Source organism: Vicugna pacos, chromosome 2 (assembly GCF_048564905.1).
Source record: "Vicugna pacos chromosome 2, VicPac4, whole genome shotgun sequence".
Taxonomy (NCBI): domain Eukaryota; kingdom Metazoa; phylum Chordata; class Mammalia; order Artiodactyla; family Camelidae; genus Vicugna; species Vicugna pacos.
The window spans coordinates 27,619,827-27,644,417 of record NC_132988.1 but is presented as its reverse complement, the minus strand read 5'-3'; the positions used below and the strand labels follow the sequence as shown (position 1 = coordinate 27,644,417).

The following is a 24,591-nucleotide window of genomic DNA, read 5'->3' as shown; positions in this document are numbered from 1 at the left end:
ATTTCAGTAACAGCCATTGGCCACACATTCTCAAGAAAATGGGAACTTGGTATTTTCTAGTTAGGTTTAAAGGCAATAACGTGAGGAAAAGATTAGCCCATTAAAACCCCATGTTTATTACTTGGATTATCATTATCATTACTTGGAGCACCTGAAATTAAGTAACATAAGTCACTGAAGGTAAGTCCTGGTGTCCAAACATTTGCTGTGAAAATGATTAGCGGTTTTGCAAGTAATAAGAAGACCACTGGAAGTCTGGGTGCTTTAATCCATCAGGAAAACCTTTAAAAAATATAAAATAAAGGGCACCAGCTTTTAATTTCTCAATGCATAGCAAAGTCAGAAGATCAGAGGGTTTCTATGACTGACATAAAAGAATTATTTTAGCTCTTATAACAATAGGGTTGCTATACCTGAAAATGAGATTCCAAGTCTCATTCTGTGGGTTGGTGAATTACAGTGTAGGTTCAATTTGCCAGATATCTTTAGCGAAAGTTAGAAAATTTATGGAACTAGGTGGATCCTGAAATGTAATAACGGCAATTAGGAAGTGTGGATGACTCACAGTACTTTGAAATATCCAACTCACACCAAGGGTCTCCCACAGGAATAAGCCAACCTTCTTCTCTGACTGATGAATCACCCAAAATATTCCTTTGTAACAGCAAGTCAGGTCTTTCCATGCCACCCTCCATCTGCTGCAGATTTAAATTAGAGGCCAGAAATCAGCATAGCACAGAGAGCTAATAATTAAGCTGTACCTTGAACGAAATGCTTACCCACTAGACGAGATTTAACATTTTATCATTATAAGGGGAATAGAGGGAAGAATGTATGTTGGGATGCATTCTGAGGCATCTAGAACAGAGAGTGAAAAACAATTTTATAGCAGAAGAAATTCATAGATATGAATGCATATACCAGACATCTCATATAAAAAATGCTACCTTGATTTTCTGAGAATGGTTCTAATTACCAAAGCGTTGATGAAATGTAGATCCAATACTGGCCTAAGATAAGTTGAGATTGAAAGTCCAGAAATTCCTTGATAGAAAATGACTACTACAGTCATTTGTTCTCATTTTAAGGCAGCTCTGAATGACATGTGGATTAGGAACTTCAGGGAGTATATTTGGGCGTCCTAATTACCAAGAAAGAAAGATTACCACTGGAGTTTTAGATCTACAGTGATTTTTGGACATAAGTTAATTGTTTTCATGAAGGATCAGGGAATTGTGTAAATCAATAATAGAAAGTGTAGCTAGACATATAAGGATAAACCTCACAAAATGCTTGTTTCCATATGAATGCTTAATATCTTACAGAACATCTCAATAACCAGGTGAACAATACAATTTCTTCACAGAAATCATATTTCTCTAGCCAGTCATCTCAATGCTTTATCAAATGGCTCATGCAATTTGCTGTGGTGACAGGAATAGAGATTATGCACTGGATCAAAGATATGAATTTTCTCTGTCATGGGTGATCACTGCTACTGCTAAGTGTCTAATCTGCAAATTTAAAGACACATGATAAACTGCTCCAACTGATGTCACATCTTAAGAAGCCCAGACAGCCACCCAGTGTCAGATCAAATACATTGGTCCCCTTCTATCATGGAGGACACAGTGATTTTCCCTTGTTTTTTATCTTTACTGGTCTTCCTCACCAGCACAATTCTACTGGCGGTAGCGACTATGAATCTTCTAAATGCTTAACAGCCCATCATGATATTCCACACAACAGTATCTCAAAGAAGGGCTTCATTTTATATAGAAAATGAGCTTGTCTTCAAGATTCACTGGTCACACCATGTAACATATTTACCTAGAAGCAACTACTGTTATAGAATAGAAGTAGAGACTCTGGAAAACTCACTTACAGGCAAAGATCTCAAAAACATCTTGAAATTCAGCAGTGCTGTTCTCAGATCCACAGTTTGCTCAAAGTAACAGCTAATATAGTATGATCTTTCCTTCATAGCCAATGTATCATTTCCAATCCAAAGAATCTTATTCTATTACAGCTAATGAGATACTTGATTTCCCCCCACTTCTGCCATTTTGGACTTTGCTTGTTTGGAGGTTCTGGTATTTAAGGGAGGCATAATCATTCCAGGGTGTAGCACATGGTTACATTGAAGGTTGTTAATGCAGCCATGTTGGACTCCATATGGTCATAACAAAAGAGGGAAAAACGGGGTTGACTTGGGAAATTAATCCTGCTTATCAAAAGAACAGATAATAACATTATATGGCATATAAACTATAAAAGATTGAATCACTGTGCTATACACCTGAAACTAATATAATATTATAAACCAACTATACTTCAATAAGATTTTTTAAAAATTTTATGATATTATTACCAAGATGGATGTAAAGGTGTATTTCTGGCATTCAGTTAATCCTCAAAGTGCCTCTAATTGCTTCAAATATCAATGTCCCCTGATAGGTATTAGTGGAGGATATCAGTGTGCAGTGCACACAGAACCACCAAGTGCTGCAAGGGTAAATATCAGGCTCACTCCAAAGATTGAAGAACCAGCTGAATGTTGAAGGCAGAAGTAACATGGTAATGGAGGAAGGCAATGACTGACATAGGTACCCATGATTTCTTTCTTGCCTTTTTTTTTTAATTGTAGCAGTAAAAAAGACCATTTATTACTATGACCGATTTTGTGCTAAGCATTTTATGTACGATGTCCCTAGCTCTCACCAGTCTTAGAAGGGAGGTATTATTATCCCTATTCTACAGATGCACAAACTGAGGCACCCAGAGATTAACAGTAGTTCAACAAAATGGCACAGATACGAAATGGCACAACCAGGCTTCCACCCGATGATCTGGCGCTCTACCCACCCTAACAAAGACCCGAACGCAGAGGTCTTGGTCTGAGACACACCCTGGTTGCTAGAATTTTCTCCACCCACCAACCCTGCACCCCAAGCCAATGCAGACACTGAGACACCCCCCAGACCTAGTCCCTGGACGTGCCCTTGGAGCTCACAAGAAATCTTCTTCCTTGCTCTGCTTTTTTAAGTATACATTTATATTGATTAAGCTTTTCTTTTTCTTATCTACCCTGCTTCCCAAGTTTTCTTTTTTTTTAAAATCAGGTATGTTGGTGTTGTTAAAATAAAAATTTGGTAGAGAGGTTACAGACTTAAATGGGATTATAACTGAAGCAGAGAAGAAATCACCTAAAGGTGACACATTCCAGAGAAGCAATCATCTAAAGGTGACACATTGACTTACTGGACTTCTGGGGGCCTGCTTTCATTTATAGATGTAACTGCATTGTATCAAACTTGCTTGTTTTGTTGTTGTTGTTATCAGGAAGCTTAAATATGGGGGAAGTATTTATGTGGAAAATGAATAAATAAAGGATATCTTTACTTATGAATAAACTTTATAAAGATACCAAGTATTGGCTCATTAATGCTGATTCCACAGGCCGTGCACAATTCCTTCCTGTACGTCATAGAGGGAAACGTTTATAAACACCATCTCCCATTGTTTCTTACAGCTAGAGTTTCAGATGTTGTTTGTCCTCGTCCAGTTCTCATCCAGATACCTTTTCAAAATGTATTTCATCTTGCTACATGTGAAAAAGAGACAGGCAGAAAGGAATGTTTTTGATGGCAGAGATCATCTTCAAGTCTGAGGTTCGTAGCCTGCTGCTGGTGTGGCTGGAGGTAGCTTTCAGATATTCTAGCCTCCTGACTGTGGCAGGGGTTCTAGTCGGTGACTCAGTTATCCAATGTAGCCTGAAGAGTTTTTACTGCTCTAAAATTTGTTAATTCTAAAATTACAAATTTATCTGGACAATAAAGGGCTATCCGTCTCTGTAAATAAGAACGGATTTCTCCCATTTCAACTGCTTTCAAATTCAACACAATAATTCCTTGTTAAAACTGAAGGAGCCTAATATAACTATCACAGGTGTCAAAATTCAGAAATAAAAATTATTTATCACAGCCTAAAGGCAACTCTACTGAAATGAGGAGAAGCATTAGACCGGTTATCATGGGAGTATATTCATGTCTTCTTATGTGAGGGATTGCTCTAGCTTTAGGAATACTTAGAAATAAAACATGACCTGTGATATTTAGGCAGTAGTGAAATAAATTATCTTACCTTCAAATTCAGAAGTTATTTCAAAATTGAAAGACACAAAGTAAAAATAAATTCTAGAGATACACGGTGTCAAGGTACTGTGGATTTTCCTTAATTATACATTTGTGCAGGTAGTAATAAAATAACTATACTTTTAGAACTATATTTAACACATAAAAACACACAGATTCTTTATTAGAAAGTACAGAGGGTGTTCTGTATTATTAGACTACACAGTGTTTTCAAACAACACTCCCATAATTGCCCTGTTTTAACAAGCCTCAGGTGGTTGTGGAGTGACCTCCCCAAGGGGGCTGCCATGTAGCGGTGTCCACGTAGGTCCTAGTGTGTTGCAGCAGTGCTGCCTGGGATGACACCTCCACCTCGTCCTTCGTGTCATTTCACACAACTCCTGCTTTCCCTTCGAAACACTGTCCATGAGCCACCTCCGAAAAGATTTCTCTTCCTTTCCCTGAGGGAAATTCTGAGTTGGTGCACCATTTCTGAGTTCCTGGAGCACCCTATTTGTATGTATTTTATGCACTTACCATCATGTACAATAATTGTTGGTTGGTTTGTTTTTACCACTAAACTATCATGTCTAATGAGCACTTTTAAAGCTCTTTACCTCATTATCTACAGTTTTCAGCACAAGGCTGGTGATTTTACTTCATTCATAATAATAGCATGAAAATCTTGATTATGGTGGTGTTTTCCACAAAGATATGATCCGTGGATAGGAAAATCATGAATGACTGAAATATAATTAAGTAATACCCGGGTACAGGCTACAGTACCTGTCCTTGGATCATTCATTATCATAGAGCCTGTCCCCCCCAACAATGAGGGTGGCTTTTCCCCATTCTTCACAGAAAGGAACTCAAAATCTTTGAGTGTATTGGAAAAAGTAATTCTAACTTAAGTTCACCAGAGATTCTCTTGGAGAACTTGAGCCAAATACATTTCTAAAATAAGATTCATTGAAATTTAATAAAATTAACATTGATTTCAATAAATGAATAAATAATTTCCTATCATGATCTTGAAAAATGAGTAGCAAATTAGGTACCAGTCATATCAATTATCAAGACCTTTTTAATCAAAAGTTATTTAAAAGGTTTATTTTGATTTGAAAAGAGCTAAAGTGTACTCGTTATTTCTTGCATTGTAATAAACAGAAACTTAAAAGGTTAAAAGAATAAACATCTGCCATTGCTCATCAGTCTTTGGGTCAAATGGGAGGTCCTACTGAACATATCCAGGCTCAGCTCATCTTATTACAGAGATAAGGTCCCTGAACAACATCAGGCACTCTGAGATTAATAATCCAAGGTCATAAGAAATATCACACATTCAACCACCATCTAGTTATTTAATAAGTATTAATTAGGCACTTAATGCTCAAACTTCCTTGATACACAGAGGAGGCAATGAGATCAAATACTGCAGTATAAATTGTGAAAAAAATGAGTAATGCTAAGAATAAATGCTATCTGCCTTCCAGAAAAATAAAGGCTACTATGAATTGACATATTTCTTTTATTCAAATAACAAACTACGGTCGAAATCTCAAATATGAGTCAAATCCAAAGGAAGTAAAGATTGCAAAGACAAGGCAAAGGTAGAATGAATGAATTAGTATTATTAGTGTTGCTTGTTTGTTTTTACATTGCAGCCTGGGTAATAATAAAAGAAGCTGAGACAAGGGACAAAAAGATACTGAAACTTTATTATTATGCCCAATTGTGAGGAGAAACTAAGATATAAGCTGAGGTCAGAGTATTCTCTTGTGTTGTGTTGAGCTTTAGCCGAAGTTATTATTGAAAACAAAGCAACACAGCCATGTGTACTGAGGTGAAAGATTAAGAATAACCCCTAGATGCACATGGGAATCTCCTACGCTCAAATAAGTAGGCTAATAAAAGATTTTTAAAAGATTTTTCTACATATGGGAGTTAACACTCAATTCACAAATCCTGCCAAACCTGAAAAATCAGTGTCAGTACAACTGCATTCTTTAGCTTACAGCTCAACTCAAGTTTTCTGTCTCATAAAAAAAAAAAAAAATTATAAAACCTACCCATGTTTTCTAAGGGGATGAGGAGAAAATTCTAAAACTGGAAAGGTAGAAATTGGGTTTCTACTTGCTTAGCTCTTCCTTTTCTTTTGGATTCTTTGCTTTCAGAAAGGATACATTCTTCACTGTTCTCTCATGCCATAAATGTGGATTATGGTGAAAACTCTATTCTATGATAAGAGGCCTGTAATTATCCCACCAGCCAATAAGGTGGATGCTTACCTCTGCGTGCTGCACAAGGAAGCCCTTTATTGCCACACATTCAAGTTATAAACTTGCTTTTGTCAGGTAAAAAGAAAAACAGTATTTTGTCTCTACCTGTCCAAATCCGTCGTCTGTTTAATGCTTTAGAATTCAGACAGACAAGCTAGGTGTTACTGACTTGGCTCCTTCCAAATCTATAGGTATGAAACATGTAAATTAATTACTACTTTCTCTGCGTTGTCAGAGATGGAGATTTGTTCATGATTGGGATATTAGGAAGGGTTTAGAGAACAATCCTATGAGGGAGTGAATGAATCAGGAGTGACTGGATGGAGAAGTTGAACCATAATTCAGGACAACATGGGCCACCTCAATATCATGGGCAATTGTGAAACAGGGATGACTTTCTTTCTTTCCTTCCTTCCTTCCTTTTTGATTTGATTTGGTTGGTTGATTGTTTGCCTAGTCATTTCGTTGTTTAGTCATTTTCTTCCTAAGATGCACTGGAAGAAGACAAAAGATAAGTGAAGACTGAAAGAGCAAAGAAGAGGAACATGTCATAGCAACATGGTGGGAGGACAAAGGGTGATTTGAGCAAAACACTGAACAAATTTTTAAGAACGCGCATGTCTAATATTCAACTTCATAAGTAGTAGGCAAACTATAGATGTCATCTATGTATCCACTGAAGCCATCTCAGAGGTACGTTCTTTTATGAATACTATTTATTTCAACAAGTAAGTATATGTGAGTGCTATTAAACATTTATTCTGTTTTACAACTCTTCCTATTAAAAAAAAAGTGCTGTTCTCCATCTGAGCAACACAGAATATAAAAGTAATAATGTATATGAATAATGAGAACAGTCCTAAATTAAATTAATTAAGCAGAGGTGAGAGGTCCCTTCTAGATGGGACTCTAATTAATACTATCCCTCAGGAATTTTTAGAAATGTCTAGGAAGGCGTCTGACTTTCAGTAATGCATGAATGGAAATTAAGTTAACCTTACATATATCTTAGAGAGCAGAGGGACTCTGGCTGATAAATTAATTATACTGCTTAAGACTCTTCCTTTTTTTCATTTATTCATTTATGTGACTAATAATTGTGGAGCACATATTACTGTCCAGGTAACACAGAAGCCACTGGGCATGTAATAGTGGACAACACAGACCCAGTCTTTGTCTTCAGGAAGTTCATACAGCATTTCCCATTTTATTGTGCTTTGCTGATACTAAACTTTGTTTCAAATTGAAGGTTTGTGGCAATTCGGCATAGAGCAAATCTGTCAGCACCACTTTTCCACCAGCATTTGCTCACTTTGTGTCTTTGTGTCAAACTTCAGTACTTTTCTCAGTATTTCAAACTTTTTCCTTATTATTTTATGTATTATGGTGATCTGTGATCAGTGATCTTTGATGTGATTACACTACCACTGAAGGCCAAGATGATTGTTAGCATTTTTTAGTAATAAGGTATTTTTTAATTAATGCAAGTACATTGTCTTTTAGACACAATGCTATTGCACACTTAATAGACTACAGTATAGTGTAAATATAACTTTCATATGCACCGGGAAACCAAAAAATTCCTGTGATTTGCTTTTACTGCAATATTCACTTCACTGCAGTCGTCTGGAAGTGAACTCGCAATCTCTCCATGGTATGTCTGCCATCTAGGGTAGACTGCAGGCAATCAGGAGATAAACCAAAAGTAAACCAAATTTACAGTTTGTGAATTTTGTGTTTCAAAGGAACTAAAGAGTGGTGTGATTGCTAAACCAGAGTGATTTCATTTATAGGCGCAAGGAGATGGATTCCAAGAAGAAAACTAAGGCCCAAACAATTAGAAGAAACTAGAGAAGAATTTTCAGGCATAGTAACTGAAAAGTGGAAAGGCCTTGAGACAGAAAAGAGGTTGGTATACTTTGGGCAGTGTCAGAAGTCTGTATAAATTCAAGCTTCATTCTGGAAAACAACAGCCACTTGTGAATTCCAGATGTAAAGAATTTAATTTAGAACCAGGGATTAGGATTTCAGACTGGCACATGGTCAGCCAGTACTCTGGCGGCAGGAGATGAAGAAACTGTTTCATCTCTCTTTAACACAATATACCTTTTTCAGGAAGCGCTCTAGCATACTCCCTTGGCTTCCTTCAGCTAGCAATGCCAAGATGGGAAGGGGACAATACACCTAACAAAAGAATGACTTACAATAATTTATCTCTTCCAGCTTGTGGACACACTTCCTGACACATGGCAGAAAGAAGGTAATGAAATTTGGAACAAAACTTGTCTTCCAACAGTAAGAAATGGACAATAGAATAGATCTGCATAGGCAAATAGCCACGTTCCCCACAGAAAGAACCTTAATATATCATTAGGTTAACTGTGTTAATTCTGTTGTTTAAGGCTTCTACACATTTTCAAAATTTTTAGGTTTGCTTTAACAGTAAGTTTTGAGAAGATAAAGAGAGATTATGATTATTTGCTATGATTATATGTAGTCATTTCTTTAGTATTTTGTCAATGTGTTTTTAGACTATCTAAATTTTGTTAGCACCATGAAAGTTATAGTGGTAATTCTGCTTGATGGACTATTGTTTTGTAGAAAGATAATACACTAATCACTACATATCATGAATATAATATATTAATGATAATACACTAATCATTGTTCTTTTGTTTGCTCATATTTTTGTAAGTGACTTTTCTTCTAGTTAGTCCATAGCAACTATACTGTCTGGAGAGATAGAGTGATTGAGTGATAAAGAAGCAGCCAATATTAAATTAATTTGTAAAATGTTTTTCTGAAAATTAAGAGTAGGTCTTGGTAAGAAAACATAGGTTTTTTTTTTTTAATTTTGAAAGCAAATATTAATAGGACTCTTTTCTCCTGGAGAATAAAATAAAGTCACTTGGACTGAACAGGGAAAAGTGAGAAAAAGACTACTATGTAGGTGCAGGAGGAGCCAACAGACGCAAAATTCAAAGGCTTGCTAACATTAAGCAAAGTAAAAAACATTCTTTAGTCATTTTTGCTCTGATTCATGCTACCACCAGATAACCACCTTTATGAATTTACTGCATGTGAACTTTAGCATTATTTAATCTGAAAAGATTATTAGTCTGTATATGTGCTGACTGAATCTCTCCAGAACTATCCCGTTCGAAAGTAACTTAATATGTTAAATACACATAACAGTCTTTTAAATGCAGATGTTATGGCTGAAATAAAGAATTCTATTTGTTTCATCAAGGGAACCACCCTCCTATCATAAACATACAGAAAACTAGACAAAACATAGGAAATTGTTTTCAGAATGATCCTTGAGAAGGGAAACTGCCCCTGAGAAGCTGAAACCCAAACAGCGCTGTGGTTTTTCTGAGCTGAAGAGACAAAGATCATATCTGATAAAGCTAGAATGTTCTGGGTACAGGATGAGAAATGAGACAGCTAAACAGAGAATAAGCTCCAAAGATCTGCAGAGGAGTCTTAGACAGAGTACAGTCCTGTGCATAAAACTAGGGTTTGAAATTCCTCAAGATCAAGAAAAGAACCACCAGTGAATTACAGGTCAAACCTTTCTCAGAGCAGAGAGCTGGTAAGAGTTTCCAGTCTCACCAGCCAGCCAGAATCAGGAAACCTCATAAAGACAAGGCGTTGGGTGGAAACGTCCAAGGGGTCATACCCCAGATCAAGGTGAGATTAGTCCTAGAGGAAAGAGTACTCTCCACGCACATAAAAATGCTTAAAAGCAAATCTCTGAAAGATAAAACTAATCTTCACTAATTTATGTGTGTGCAAGAACAAAGTCCTGTACTCTTTGAATATAGCACTGAAAATACAAAATCCATGCTGGACAGCATCCAAAGAAAATAACTGGCAAGAAATGAAGCAAGAAAATATAAAACATAAACAGAAAAACAATTAATAGCAATCATAGAGAAGACGAAATAGGCAGGTGACTTTAAAACAGAAATGTTTTACAAATTATAAAATATTATTATTAGGCTTAAGGATGTACAGGAAAACTTGAACATGATAAAGAGAAATGAAAGACAAAAAAGCATGAATGGGACTTCTATATATGAAAACTAAAATGTTTTATTTAAAAAATAAACAGGATGATAATAACAGAAGAAAATGTCAGTGAGTCTGAAGTCATACCAAAAGACACTATCTATCCAAAATAAAAAAGCAAGACTGAGAACAGAAAAAATGAATAGCCCTTCAGTGACCTCTGGGATACATACACATACTGTAATTGAAATTCCAGAATGACAGTGAGGAGGGGGAGAAAAAATATTTAAAGAAATAATAACCATAAATTTTCTAAGTATAATGGAAATGATAAAATCCCAGACACAAGAAAGTAAAACAAGTTTAGAATAACTTTAGACATAAAATAAACCACACTAAGCACATCAAATGACTGAAAACAATGAAGAGCATCGACAAAAGCAGTCAGAAAACAAAAACAAACATTATGTATAATGGGGAAAAGACAAGCATTACATACTCAGAATTCTATGCCAAGTAAAAATATCTATCAAACATAAAGATAAATCAAAGATGTTTCAGAGAAATGAAATCTAGGGGAATTCTTCACCAGTTGACCTGTACTATCAGAATGTTTTATGAAGTCCTTTAAGGAAAAGAAAAAATAATACCAAATGAAAATGTGTATGCACACAATTGAAGAACGCATTAAACTGCAAATATGTAGGTCTACGGAAGACCCAGTGTTCCTTATTTTTAATAACTTAAAAGATAACTGACTCTTTATGGTGGGTTTTAGAGCATATATTTAAGTAGAATAAAGCCAAAATAGCACAAAAGATGAGAGGAGGAAATTGGAAGCATATGTAATGTTATAAGGATCTTCAATCATACATAAAGTATAATATTATTTTAAGGTAAATTCTAATAAGTCAAAGATATATTTTATAAACCCAAGAGCAACCACTGAAAAGAGTTCTAGCTAAAAAGCCAATGTGGACATAGTATAGAATCGTAAAAACAATCTAACAGAAGGGGGAAAAAGATGGACGTGGGAAGAAAAAAGAAATGCACAAAAATAGAAAACATAAACCAGATGGTAGATTTTAAAACCATTTACCTAAATGTAAGTGGCCTAAACTAAAACTGTTCAATATAAACATAGTTGGAGCCACTAACATAATTTAAATATTTCTGTGATCCACATTAGGCAATAAAAAGGTTAATTTAATAGTATATTATATTTAAACAAATATTATTTCAACATGTAATCAATATAAAAAGCATTAATGAGACAGTCTCCATTTTATTCTGTATCACTGAAATCTGGAATGCATTTTACACTATAGCACGTCTCATGTATCAATTCAGCAACATTTCAAAGCTCACCAGCCACATGTTCCTAGTGGCTACCACACTGAAGCGTGAAGGTATAAACCATGCTAATTAAAATACAAGCATTGCCAGAGTGTGAAAAAAAAGGACCAACTGTACGATGTCCAAGAAAGTGATTTTAAAATATACAGATAGAGAAAAACTAAAAGATGGGAAACAATATACCAGACGAACACCAACCAAGAATGCTAGAGTAGATATATTAATATTAGACAAACCAGACTTCAGAACAAGACATATTACTAGGGATAAAGTGGGACACTTCATAATGATAAAGGACACAGTTCACCCAGAATATCTAATGAACTAATCTGTCTAAGTATCTAATAACAGAGTTTCAAATAGATAAGGAAGCAGAAACCAATGGTAACTTTTGAAGCCACTGTGCACTTATAAAATACTGAAGAATACGTGTGTTTGTATGTTTGTGTGTATGTGGAGAGAATGACAGAGAGAGAGAGAGGAGCTTTACTTTTAAAATTCTTAATGTATAATACAAATACATAGTTAATATGGCAAAAATATTTATTTCACTGTGTAACTCATCTGGAATACCAACTATTCTATGCTTTGAAGATAACTGTAAGTTATTCCTGATGACTTTAATTATTCATACTTTTAGGAATTTTGTGTTCAAAACCTCTTTGTCATGCACGCCAAGATATTCTAGGAAATCATGCTTTCTAACATTCTTATGCATGAGTTCCTCTTGTTTTTATTTTCTTTTTTTAATGATCCATTTCACAGATAAGCAGAACAACAGGAGTTGGTATACACAGATTGTAATGAATAGACCTATAACTTCAAGTATCCATTGTATTTCAGTTTTTCCCATGGAGGCTCTTTCTATCAATATGTTATTTTCATGGAAATAGATGAGAGAACAAAAGAAAGTATAATCCAAGCATATACTATTATAAACTGCAAACAGTAATTGATGATATGAAAATAATGTCCTCAGGTATTTGTAAAAATTCATTCCATAAATAAAAGAGTAATTAAGAAAACCAAAATTCATACAATGATAAATAATGATAAAATGATAAAAACTGAAAATTACTAAAGATTTACTGAAGACAATGAAGTTATGATTCCAAGAATCTGTACAATGAATACAGACAGATACGAATACAAGCATAGAAACTGACGTGTGCTTTATATGCAGGAATTGATCACCTTTCACTGCCTAAGAGATTACAAGCATGATTCATTTTGACAGTGGAATAGGAACCTTCTCAAATGGCTTCTTAGTTACAGATATATCAGATAGACCATAGTCTCACATCAGTAACTTAAATGAAAATAATCAACACTTGATAACTTACAAGAAAGATACAGCATAAACATATGAGTGCAAGTCTACAGCATTCCATTTTTCTCGAAGACTGTAAGAATTTTTGTAACTCATACTTCATAGTTTGTTTTTAATTTGTCAGCCTCTTTACTTCTTTGTATTTTAGATAAATGAAGTAACAATAATTTTGCTGACAACCTTCATTATGTAAACGAATCACTTTAATTGATTAATAAGTTTGTCAGAACTATAAATTACATGTATAGGAACATGTAACGTAAAATAGACGTACAGTATCAATTACAACTATGAACCGTTGAAATATTTAATATTTGAATTAAAAACCTAAAATAGCCAGTATATTTTAATGAAATGCAGGCATAGATTGGTTGGTAGAAAATTTTATTAGAAGACAGAAATACTCTGTGCCAACCCCCAGGCTCAGAGCTATAATAAATTATCTCATTACAGTCTTACGACTCTTGAAGGATGTATCAGTGCTTATTTCACATGAGTGCAGTGATGCTGAGAGGGTTTGGTAGCTTGCACAAAGTCACTTTCATTTTTGTGAAGTATAGTTCTCTTACATTTCAACTTTGTTGTGTTATCTTCAATCAGAGAAAAGAAAGGAAGCTAAGGTAATGTCAGTCTCTCTGACACTTTTTGTAAGTATCTTTAATGGAAAGGTGCTAAGGCAAGAGCAGTGGGCTGCTGGGACTTTAAATTTGCATGCTTTGTAGCCCCCTGGAATGTTGAGGATAGAAATTCCTCCAAAAGTTTGGCTTTTCTGAGTAACAATGATAAGGGTATGGTAGAATTTTCTCTCCTCTTGCATTCCAGAAATAATAGTTTATGATCTATGAAGTAATGGATATGTTTTCTACTCTATGGTATAAATATATTAAATTTATTTGTATAGTGATTGTTCATATCCTATAAGCACAATAACTTTAAATCTGTATCAACATTCCTAATGTTTACAGGGAAAAAATATACCAAAAAAACCAGCCTTTGCCTACTAAACGTTTCCACATCATCCTATTCTATGATAACACTGGCCTTGGAATGCACAGTTCTATAGTAGAGTAGGGGAACTTCAGTGCCTCCCAGTTCAACCTTAAGAAATCTCCAAGGCTTCTGGATGACTGAGGTCTATTATTACATCTGAGAAGTCTGGTAGAATGAATGCTATTGATAGGTATAAAATCTCTGCATTGAAAAATGACTGGAATTATCCCTCTCTACTCCTTCATTCTAAGAATTGTAAAGTTTTGCAAGAAGACACATCCTCAAACACATACACCTGGATTATTCCTACGAAATAGTGACAAAGCAAAGACTAACCGCCTGCTGCTCTAACAAGGTAAATAAAAGCTTTGTGTCTGAAAGGCCAAGTTTTGAGCTGTTTATCTTCTATAAAATATCTTATCTCTAGGATCTCAGTTTCCCTTTTAGAGCATGCTCACTCATATAATAGGGGAAAATATTATGTCTGAATTACTGGGTTCTCTGAAAATTAAATAAAATATGTAAAAATTTTGGTTCCTCACAAGGGCTCAAAGATAAATTTAAATTCTCTTTCTTTCCTCACCAGTTTTGAATTACTAATATATTACAGGTTACCCAAACAAAATATATGCCCTTTGAAGTCACAAACTTAAAACAACAACAAAAAACACTTTAATTCCTACTTGACCACAAACGAGACAGACATTGAGTAATTAATCCAAAAGTTGGAATTAGTGTAAATGATATAGCTCCTTCTAATTGATATCCACTTCTGTTTTCAGGATAATGTTTACATACATCTTTTGCTAAAAGATCCATCTACAGATGAAAAATATTTTTTACTAGTTTAATTGACCTCCCTAAGTGAAACACATGGCTGCTGACTTAACCCATGATTCTGTTTCAGTACAAAATACATACATATTGTGTTAATTATGATCAAGCTACAAAAACATTAGGGGCCTTTGAATAACAAGTTTTCTATTTTACTTACTTTTAACATTTAATTGTAACACATAAACTTAAATATAGTTTATAGCTGACTTTGATCTTGAAACATTTAAATTATCCCTGGTAAAATGGTCTTCCCCTTATTAGATGGTTTCTTTGCCAATATCATGCCTGGAACAAGGTTCAAATTCAGATGTGTGAATGGCATTCCTTGAGCTGCTAATGCATGATCTGTGATGCCTCAGACAAAGGTCTTGGTCCCTAACAGCTAGGTGTTTAGTTCATGCCTGTTCCAAAAAACAAACAACTAATAAAGAACCAGGTGTGCTGAATGACAGCAATATGTATATGGAATAACTGAAATTCATTAAATATACTATGACATAGAAATAGTCATGAATATTGTGTAGCTATCAGTGATATGTTTGAAGACATGCTATTTATGGAGCCTGGTATCACTAGTTGAAAAAAATTACCTCTTCTAGTTTCTTTTTAAGAAGGTAACCTAAGATTGAATTTCACAGTATAGGTAAGGTATATTGACTATCTTCTTTTAATTCCACAAGTCCAATTTATTCCAAATAATAGGTTCTACTGATGAAAACTCATTTTCTTATTTCATACAGGTGAGATGTAATAACACCTGAAACCAAGTTCTGGCATACATAAATCAATATTTTCAACTATAAATGTCGTTTTCCCCATAGGTTTTGCTACTTTCGATTTAAGAATCATCATGGTTCAAAGTACAGGTTTATTCCTTAGAGAAGCAGGTTATTAGTGACAAAATAATCACCCAGATATGAGCCACTGAGCACTGCCCTTCTAGGTGAGCTGTATGTTAAATAGAAATCTATGCAATATTCCCATTAAGAAGTGCTTATTTACAAGGGGCATAACTAAAGTCATTAAAGTGAACTAACAATGAATTTAATTTTAGACATCAAAGGAACAAAATACAAGGAACTAGAATGTTAATGTTATGATAATGATATGCTACGGTAAGAAGAGCTAAATCTTGTGTTTCCTAGGATATGAAGCATGATACGTGCTTTCCTGGAGTGCTCACTGAGACTTTCAATGGTTTTAGTTCCCCTCTTGCTCTTTGTGATAAGACATCACACAAAAATCAAGGCAGCAACAATTTACAAATGGATTAGGCAGTTATTTTTTTCATCATCTTAGGGAGCAAATTATGCTGACCATGGATTCCCATTAAAATGTTAAAATATTTGATTAGACCATATGGAGACTATTTGATAGTAAAGCAAGGTGATCCACTGCTCCGGAGAGGAACATTTCTATTTAAATTTCGTGTGCATCTCATCACACTACTACATGCTTACCTGAGTCTTGACAGGTGCTTGCCCATAGTTTCTAGAGTTATAGACTTTGTTCTTTGGAGGAAAATGAGTTTGGGCAGGACAGCAGTAAACTCCACTACAGTATTTACTTGCCTTCAGAATAGCACGATTCATAGTGAACAACCACCCTGGTTTTGCCCAGGATTGAGGAAGTTCCTGGGGATACAGGACTTTCAGGATTAAAACAAGGGAAGTCTCAAACAAACTGGGATGAGTTGCTTACCCCAGTTTCCCTAATCTTGCTTATTTTATTTTATAAATGAAATATTTAAAGAACAAAATGCCAAATGAACCAGACAGATAATGTAAGCCTTAGGGAGTTGACTTTCCTGTTCTTCCCATCATTAACAAACAGACCCACAAAGAATAGACTCGATTGCCATTAATGACGTTACCTATTTTCCCCAGAGACTTTTATGTCTGAACTTTTACTGTTATGCATATTAAGACAGACTTGTGTTGTTGCCTCACTGCATCAGACACCCACTACCCATTTGAGCGCTACATTCAAAAGTAAATGCAAAGGAGTGAAATTTAGTAGAATTAAGAAAATAAGAAGCGACTCATACTAGAATATTGGGGAATGTGTGCATAATCTAAAATAATTAAAATTTTAAAAATCAACAGATTTCTGATCTGTATGAACCAAACCTGTTTTAGGAACTGATTTCAGCTTACCTGCCACCAGTTCGCAGCCTCTGCTTACAGCAACTGCATATTATATGCTCCTTGTTTTTAAAGTGTTTTCAAACTGCATTTCAAAAAAATATTTTTTGGCCACTTTGAAAGCAATAACCTCCTTTTCAAAATCGTCAACCATATTAAAATCACCAGAATTAAATTATTCATTCTGCTTGCAAAGTATTCGTTCTCCCTATGTAATAAAAGGTATGTTTATAAACTATAAATATATATTATAATATACATCATATATAAATATATATACTATATATTCAGTCATTTAAATACTAAATCTGTAATATTAGTATTAAATAATACATTTATTCAGGAGCATGGATCATTGACTTTAAATAAACTAATTACTATTTTAAAATATTCAGAAATAATTCTAGATATAGATTCACATCTACCTTTTCAAAGTGGTTAAATCGTAGAGGAATGGAATTTTTTTGCAAATATTTTAAGATTAATAAAAATATATTAAGGTTATCAGATATCCTCCCCCTTGGAGTTAATTTACAATCATTTACTGTTTTCTTCACCCTGTACAATACACAGTTATTTGAATGTGGCCACCATTTCCCCTTTGACAAGACAACTTACTCTAACAGACATTGTCCTAGTTTCAGGCATCACAGTTCACCTTCATGATTTTTGCTATGTCTAATTACCAACTGCAGTGATATTTCAATAATATTTGTCTTTACATTAGCTATCCTTTTTATATTTAAATTATTTACACAGGGATTAAGGCCTTAGCCAGACACAGCAGTCTCACTATCAGTATCCATCCCTCTGTGTATCAAATTCAAGTCATTTGGTCTGATCTGGTTTTGCCCCTGAGATTACAATGTAAGGCTGGTGACGCCCAGTTTCATACCAGAGAGGAGTGTCTCTAGTGTCCTAAGTCCTTTTGTCTTTTCAGGGATCTGCTTCCCAGGGCAAAATATTCACTCCTCAATATTCACACCACTGTGAGCTCCTGCTATTTGCCATTGAAATTACCAGAACAAGCACTTTTACATCTCTACTGAACTACGGGTATTTAGATACAGTAGCAGGGAGACAGTAGAGCTGTCCCTCAGTATCCCTGGGGATTGGTTCCAGTACTGGTCTCCTACAAGACACCAAAATCTGTGAAATCTCAAGTCCTTTGTACAAAATGGCTCATATAACCTATGCACACCCTCCCAAATAGTTTAAATCATCTCTAGATTACTTACAAAACCTAATGAAATGTAAATGTTATGTAAATAAGTTGTCGGTGCATGGCAAATTCAAGTTTTGGGTTTTGAAACTTCCTGGATTTTTGTCCCCAAATATTTATATCACTATTACTTGAATCCACAAATAGGGAATCTGGTGAGACAAAGGGCTGACTATATTCTTAATTGATATTGACAAATAACACAGTTTCTTAACTGGCATGATGCCAACTAAGGGTTGTCAAGATCCACTTTCTTTTGGTGGCTTTCTTTCTCCACCTTAGTCCTTTCTTAGTAATATACAAATCCATCCTATCAAAGTTTACCCGTGTAAATCACTTGTCACACCTTGATAAAAACATCTGGAAATGGGAAAAAGAAATCTTCTGAAAAGAGGAGAATGCTGGGCATTTTCTGGCAGATCCTCAAGGGATTATGATTCCACGAAAGTGTGCACTTCAGATTGATTTGCTAGTAACTGAGCTGTTTCACAATCCTGTATGGTTAATGTCACAGTAAACTTAAAGGGATGGATATTTCTCCTGCCCACAACAAAGCAAATGATTCCTGTTCACAGATTGAGTTTTGTCCACTAGAGAATATACAACTTTGTAAATCAAATTCTCATGTGTACTGGTTTTAACTGATTCTTTTGACTATTCTGGTCCATTGTATTTCTATATGAATTTTAGTATTAGCTTGTCCATTTCTGAAAAAAGGGGGGAAAAAAAAGCCAGCTAGGATTTTGACAGTGACTGCACAGAATTCTTTAGGCTATTACTGCCATTTAGACTATATTAATTATTCTAATCCATAAACATAGGGCAACCTTCCATTTATTATGTCTGCGAAGTCTAACATCCAGCTTGCTTCATTAAGCAGTGCTTATAAGCCTTCATTTCCCCCTGTATGTGGATCGCACATTCCTGTTTCTTTGTATATCTCATAATTCTTACTTGAAAATTAAATCTTTTAGAAACTATATTTAACAACTCTGGATCATAATCCCCTTCTTCCTCAGAGTTTGATGTTGAATTTGCCATTTTCCTGGTCATTTATTTGTTTAGTGAAGTGGCTGAAATAACTCTCTGAAATCTATTTCCCCCACACTGTGAAGTCTCTGAGGCACCTCCTCAGATGGTTTTTCTTGTTTTTATATTTTAGCTCTGGAGCAGCATACGCCATTTATTGGTCAAAGATTGCTTGCTTAAGCCCCTTTAACCAGATAGATTTTGACCCATTACAGTTGAAAGTGTCATAGCTTGGAGGGGATTATCAGTTCAAGTTACATTTTTTTCTCTCAATTTTCAACTAGGGACTAGCAGATTGGATTTTTTCCTCTCTGATTATCTATGAAAGGGCTTGGTCTTGGTCATCCCTTCCAGACCACGGGGATGTATGTGATCTTATTTTTAAGCCAGCCTTCCTATGTCAGAATATCAGGTCATTCAGCTAGTGTTTGGTCAAGGTCGTGCTTAAGCCCCTAGTGCCAGTGAGTCTTCCACCCTTTGTGGATCTGTGTGTGCTTCGGGGAACATTTTAAATCCTGGTTGCTCCTGCACGTCTGCAGTCTTTCCAAACCCCTGTGTTGCCTCTGATCCTACAAGGGCTCATCTGGTCTCTTTCCCTATTTCTTAAACTTCTGCTTGCTCTGTTTACTTGTTGTTACTAGTATCACAGAAATATGAGTGCCTTTTTCCCAGGACTCCCACTTCATTTCTGGCATTGGTTATAAATATCTTTTGTGCTGAGCTTTATGTTAAGGTAAATATAAGTATCTCCCAGACTCTTAAACTAAATATTCTTACACTTCTACTTACACTTCTGCCTAGCCCTGCTTACTCCCCTTTATAAACAGGTTGAAACAAAATCCAACTTAGTATGTGTTTTGGTTTTTTTTTTAGTTTTCAAAGGTAGTTTCCTATATTGGTTTAATAATGTTTTTACATTTAATGTTTGTTTGATAAATACTGCATCTTGTTGATTGCAGACATAGAACAACATTGGGGGATATACTAGCAGAGTTCTCAAAGAAGAAAAAAAGGATGCAAACTTAAAGTACAAGAAGAATATATGGTTTGAAAGCATTTTAGAAATATTTTTCATTAGGTTACTTGCAGTGCTGACAAAGGAATTCAATAATGTGCTCTTTGGAAAGATGGCTATCATCTAAGAAAACACTAACCTTATTTCTAAAAAATTGGGTTATTATAAAAATAAAGGAAATAATACCTTAAGAACCTAAGACATTTAAAGGACACTGCTTAGTAACTTAGTATATATTTTTAAGAGCTTTACCAGCAACATATTTATTGTCAGTCTGTATTTATGTGGATCCCTGGAAGTCTGTTGGCTCACAAAGGACAGAAACTGTCTTTTCAATTTAAATAAACAAGATCTAACTAAATGAAGGATATAGGCGAAAACATCAGATTAGATAAACACACAAAAGAAATATAAAAGAACATATTTTTACACTTCCATATTTCATAAAATATATTTCCCTGTACCTATATATTTATATATACCTCAAGAGAAAGAGACAAAGAGTATTAAGTAAATGAATAAACTCATATTTGTATATCCTGGCATTTAGTTGGTGCTCATATTTGTTAAACTGAGCCCTTCCAGGGCACCCAGAATATACATATTTTAGCTCTTACCAATTTGTTGTAATTATTTGTAGAAACCTGACTTATTTGATTATAAGCTATTGAAGGGCATGCTTTGTCTGTCTTGGTATACCTGGAACTTAGTAAATTATAAAAGGTCATGGTGATACCATTAGACATGTTGCTAAATACATGAATGAGTGAATGAATGAATTAATGACCTGTGGTTACTAGTTATTCAAAACTTTTATTTCTCATAATATATTTAGCAATTTTATTAAAAATATTTAATGATGAAATTACAGAAGCCAGCAATATTGCATAATAATGGACAATTATCACAAGCTGGTTTACAGTATACATTTTGTTTTAATGGGGCAATACTAGTAGAGTACATGCTTACTGGCAGAGTAAGAATCACAGGCTATTCCCTGTCAATGACAAAGTGAGGATCTTTAGTTCGATAGCTAATGGACTGCCTAGAGAAAGTCTGCTTTATTTTTTAAAAAGTTATCTCTCCTACAAAATAAAAATAAAATCCTGAGAATGTAATCATGACTTAAGATCATTTATTTTAGAAAAATAATCTTTTCCAACTTATATGCAACCTGATTTATTCTTAATCCTTTTATCCAGCTCCTAGTATTTGTTGTTTTGCAAATGTTATTTTTTCTCTCTAATCTCTCTAGAGAGTTAATTTGTCTTAAAACCTAAATATAATTTTGAAAAACAGAAATTAGTTAATACAATTCCATATTGTTGAGTGTATGAAATTTAGAAAGTATTTTATAGAAGATACATTTGCCTGTCACTTACTTCTTTAATATCTTCATTAAAAAAATTAGTCATAAGTGTATATAAAAAATACTTAACTTGAATAATAAACATTCTAACAGTGTTGCCTAGTTTTTTCAAATTTTGCAAGAATATAAAAATTGAAACATGACAATGCAAAGTCATACTATATGAATAATTATTATAATTTGTATTAAAATTACTAGAAATAATTTAATATGGGTGAATATGTGTTTATTCTTGGCTTAAATTTAATACCAGTAAGTATTTTCTTACTGTCACAATTTTAGCCCACTTTGTTAAAGCCAATTCCAATGCATGTTTTATGGTGAGCCATGGAAAATTAATTTTCAGAATTTGTAATACTGCATTTCTCACTGATGCATCATAAATGAACCGAGCTGAAGTGATACAAAGTGAAACGAACACCACAGTCTTAGCAAAAGTGACAGATTAGATGTACCTGGTGATGTGTAGTCAGAGAATCACAGACTTCTTCTCTACAAAGGTTAAAAAAGGGAAATGATGGTATATTCTGGAAACACAGGTTATTGATTCTACACTTTCTAGAAATATCTGTATAATATTGGTCAGTAATTAGAAAGAGTATAAAAATACAGTAAGGAAGTATATTTGAACAAAATGTGATTTGTACTTTAATAATTTTTAATTTTTTTTAATTCTGCTTTTCCGTATAAAGCTACAAAGACTTGGACTTCAAATTTATTGCCCTATGTGTTATATTATTCGGTTTGACCATTTCCAGGCCTAGAGATGAAAAACTGTAAATGATATGCAAAAGTTTGCATGAGTTAACTCAGTTGGTGAGAGGGTAATGCTAACGGATCTACAATAGCACAGAGAATCCAAAACCTCAGGCAGAATCTCAATTGCTAATTTTGGGTGTTGGATTCCTCCCTAAGTGCTTTGAATGACTAATTCATGTAATAGTCACAACAAAAATACTAAGTAGGTATTATTATCAATGTATTAGAAATGAAGAACCTGAGGCATGACAACTTTACATAAATTGTCATTATTGTAATTCTTGTGGTTGTATTAATACCCTGTGCTCATAATCACAACACGATACTACTCATGCTTACGCTGTTTGAAGCTCAACTGCTATTATACAATGAAACCAGTGATATCCCTTTAAATGTTTAAAACAGATTTGCTTAGAGTTAAATCTTTCCTAGTTAGAAGAAACATAAATAGTTTAAGGGAGGTAGATTTAACCTTCAACCAAAGTCACATTTAAATACACTCTCTAATTATATCAAATTCAAATCTCTCAGCTTGGCAACTATAGGCAATTTTTGAGATTTAATGAATGTATCCAATATTATATTCTTGGTTGAAAACAATAAATAATAACATCCTAATGGAAAGCATCACTCTTATATGCTTAAACCCATTCAATCTCAATGGTATTATTTTGATCATGATCTCAAGCTTGATCATGAAAATACATGAGAAATTTTGTAGGCAAAGCTCTGCTTGAAATTATTCTTAAAGTTTCTCTATAGATTTTTCAATTCTCCTTCCTGTCTTTATTTTTATTTTTATTTTTTGGCCTTTCTGATAAATAAGTACCTGTATACTGCTGTGCATGCAAACCAAATAGTGTGAAATCTATTTACTTAAAAAAAAAACACTCAAAAAGATAAATTGTAAGCCACATATTTCCTTTTTCAGTTCCCAATATTATCAAATAATTTTCTGTACATTTATAGAGGTGATTCTGGAATGAATATTTGAATGTAAGACTGCTAATAGCAATATGCACATTTTTGAAGGTCTCAGAAGACTGATATCTGTTTGGCTATTTGCATGACAGCAGTGAACAAATATCTTCTTATTCCATAATGTTTTAGAAAATATCCAGTGTCTATATATATATATATATATATATATATATATATGTTAATGTAAGTGTTGGACTAATACAAAATAGTTTTAATTATGTGGTAATTCAAATATTAGTCTCTACAGATAATAACAACAGGAAAACATCACGTGTAGACTCGGAAGACTGACTATGTAGATACACATATATAACTATACCAATTGTAAAGACTGTTTGGCTCAGATATTGGTAGGAATTATATGGGGAAAAATTTCTCTACAAAAAGAGAGTGGTATTATATCTGGGTTAGAGAATGCCTTTACCATATTATTCTGACAAATCCCCAAACAAGTTAATACATTGCTTCTAAAATGAGCTTTCATAACTCTCAATCTCTTTGATTTTTCCCAACTACACTTCGCTCACGTGTTACCTATGACAACTCCTTTGAGTCATCATATAAATGATGAATTCAGTGGGGAAAAAAAGGTTGAGAGCAATATATCTGTTATGAAATCTACATAGCATTGTGTTTTGTTAACAGGCTTGGAGGGTAAAGACATACCCATCAATTCTCTCTTATGAACATCCCTAAAGCAAGTAAGAGGCATTAGAGGATGCTATAAATATTTGTGACACCATTTCTTTTATGAAAGTGTAGTAACAGATATTTCATTCCATGGGTATCAGAGCTTGTCTTAATATACTAAGTGAAACGAAAGCAGACATTTTTGAAATTCTCCAGCGTGGAAATCATAGGTCTCAACATATGATAATGCTGTGAAAACATGATCATGAGTCATGTTGACTAGGAGGAGTGTAGTAGAGTGGTTAAGTACATGGGCTCTGGAACTCTAAATTCTGCTTCTGAACCCTAGCTCGGTCATAACAGCTGTGTGGCCTGAGTAAAGTAACTATCTATAACTAAGTGTGGATTAAATTAATACCCATTCTACAGACTGGTTTGGAGGATTAAATAAAGCAACTAAAATAGTGTCTAGTGCATTCAAATTGTTAGCTATTATTATTCTT

The 24,591-nt window shown here is 34.2% G+C and overlaps 1 long non-coding RNA gene across 2 annotated transcripts in view; it reads right to left on the bottom strand.

Annotated features, from left to right (window-relative positions):
• Positions 1 to 459: 459 nt before the first annotated feature.
• LOC116285909 (uncharacterized) overlaps positions 460 to 24,591 on the bottom strand; it is a 231,792-nt gene continuing 207,660 nt past the window's right edge. For both annotated transcript variants that reach the window (XR_012078248.1, XR_012078249.1), the window contains exons 7-8: positions 620 to 698; positions 460 to 523 (exon numbers count right to left, since the gene is read on the bottom strand). This is a non-coding gene — a long non-coding RNA (uncharacterized lncRNA). The remainder of the gene's footprint in view (positions 524 to 619; positions 699 to 24,591) is intronic.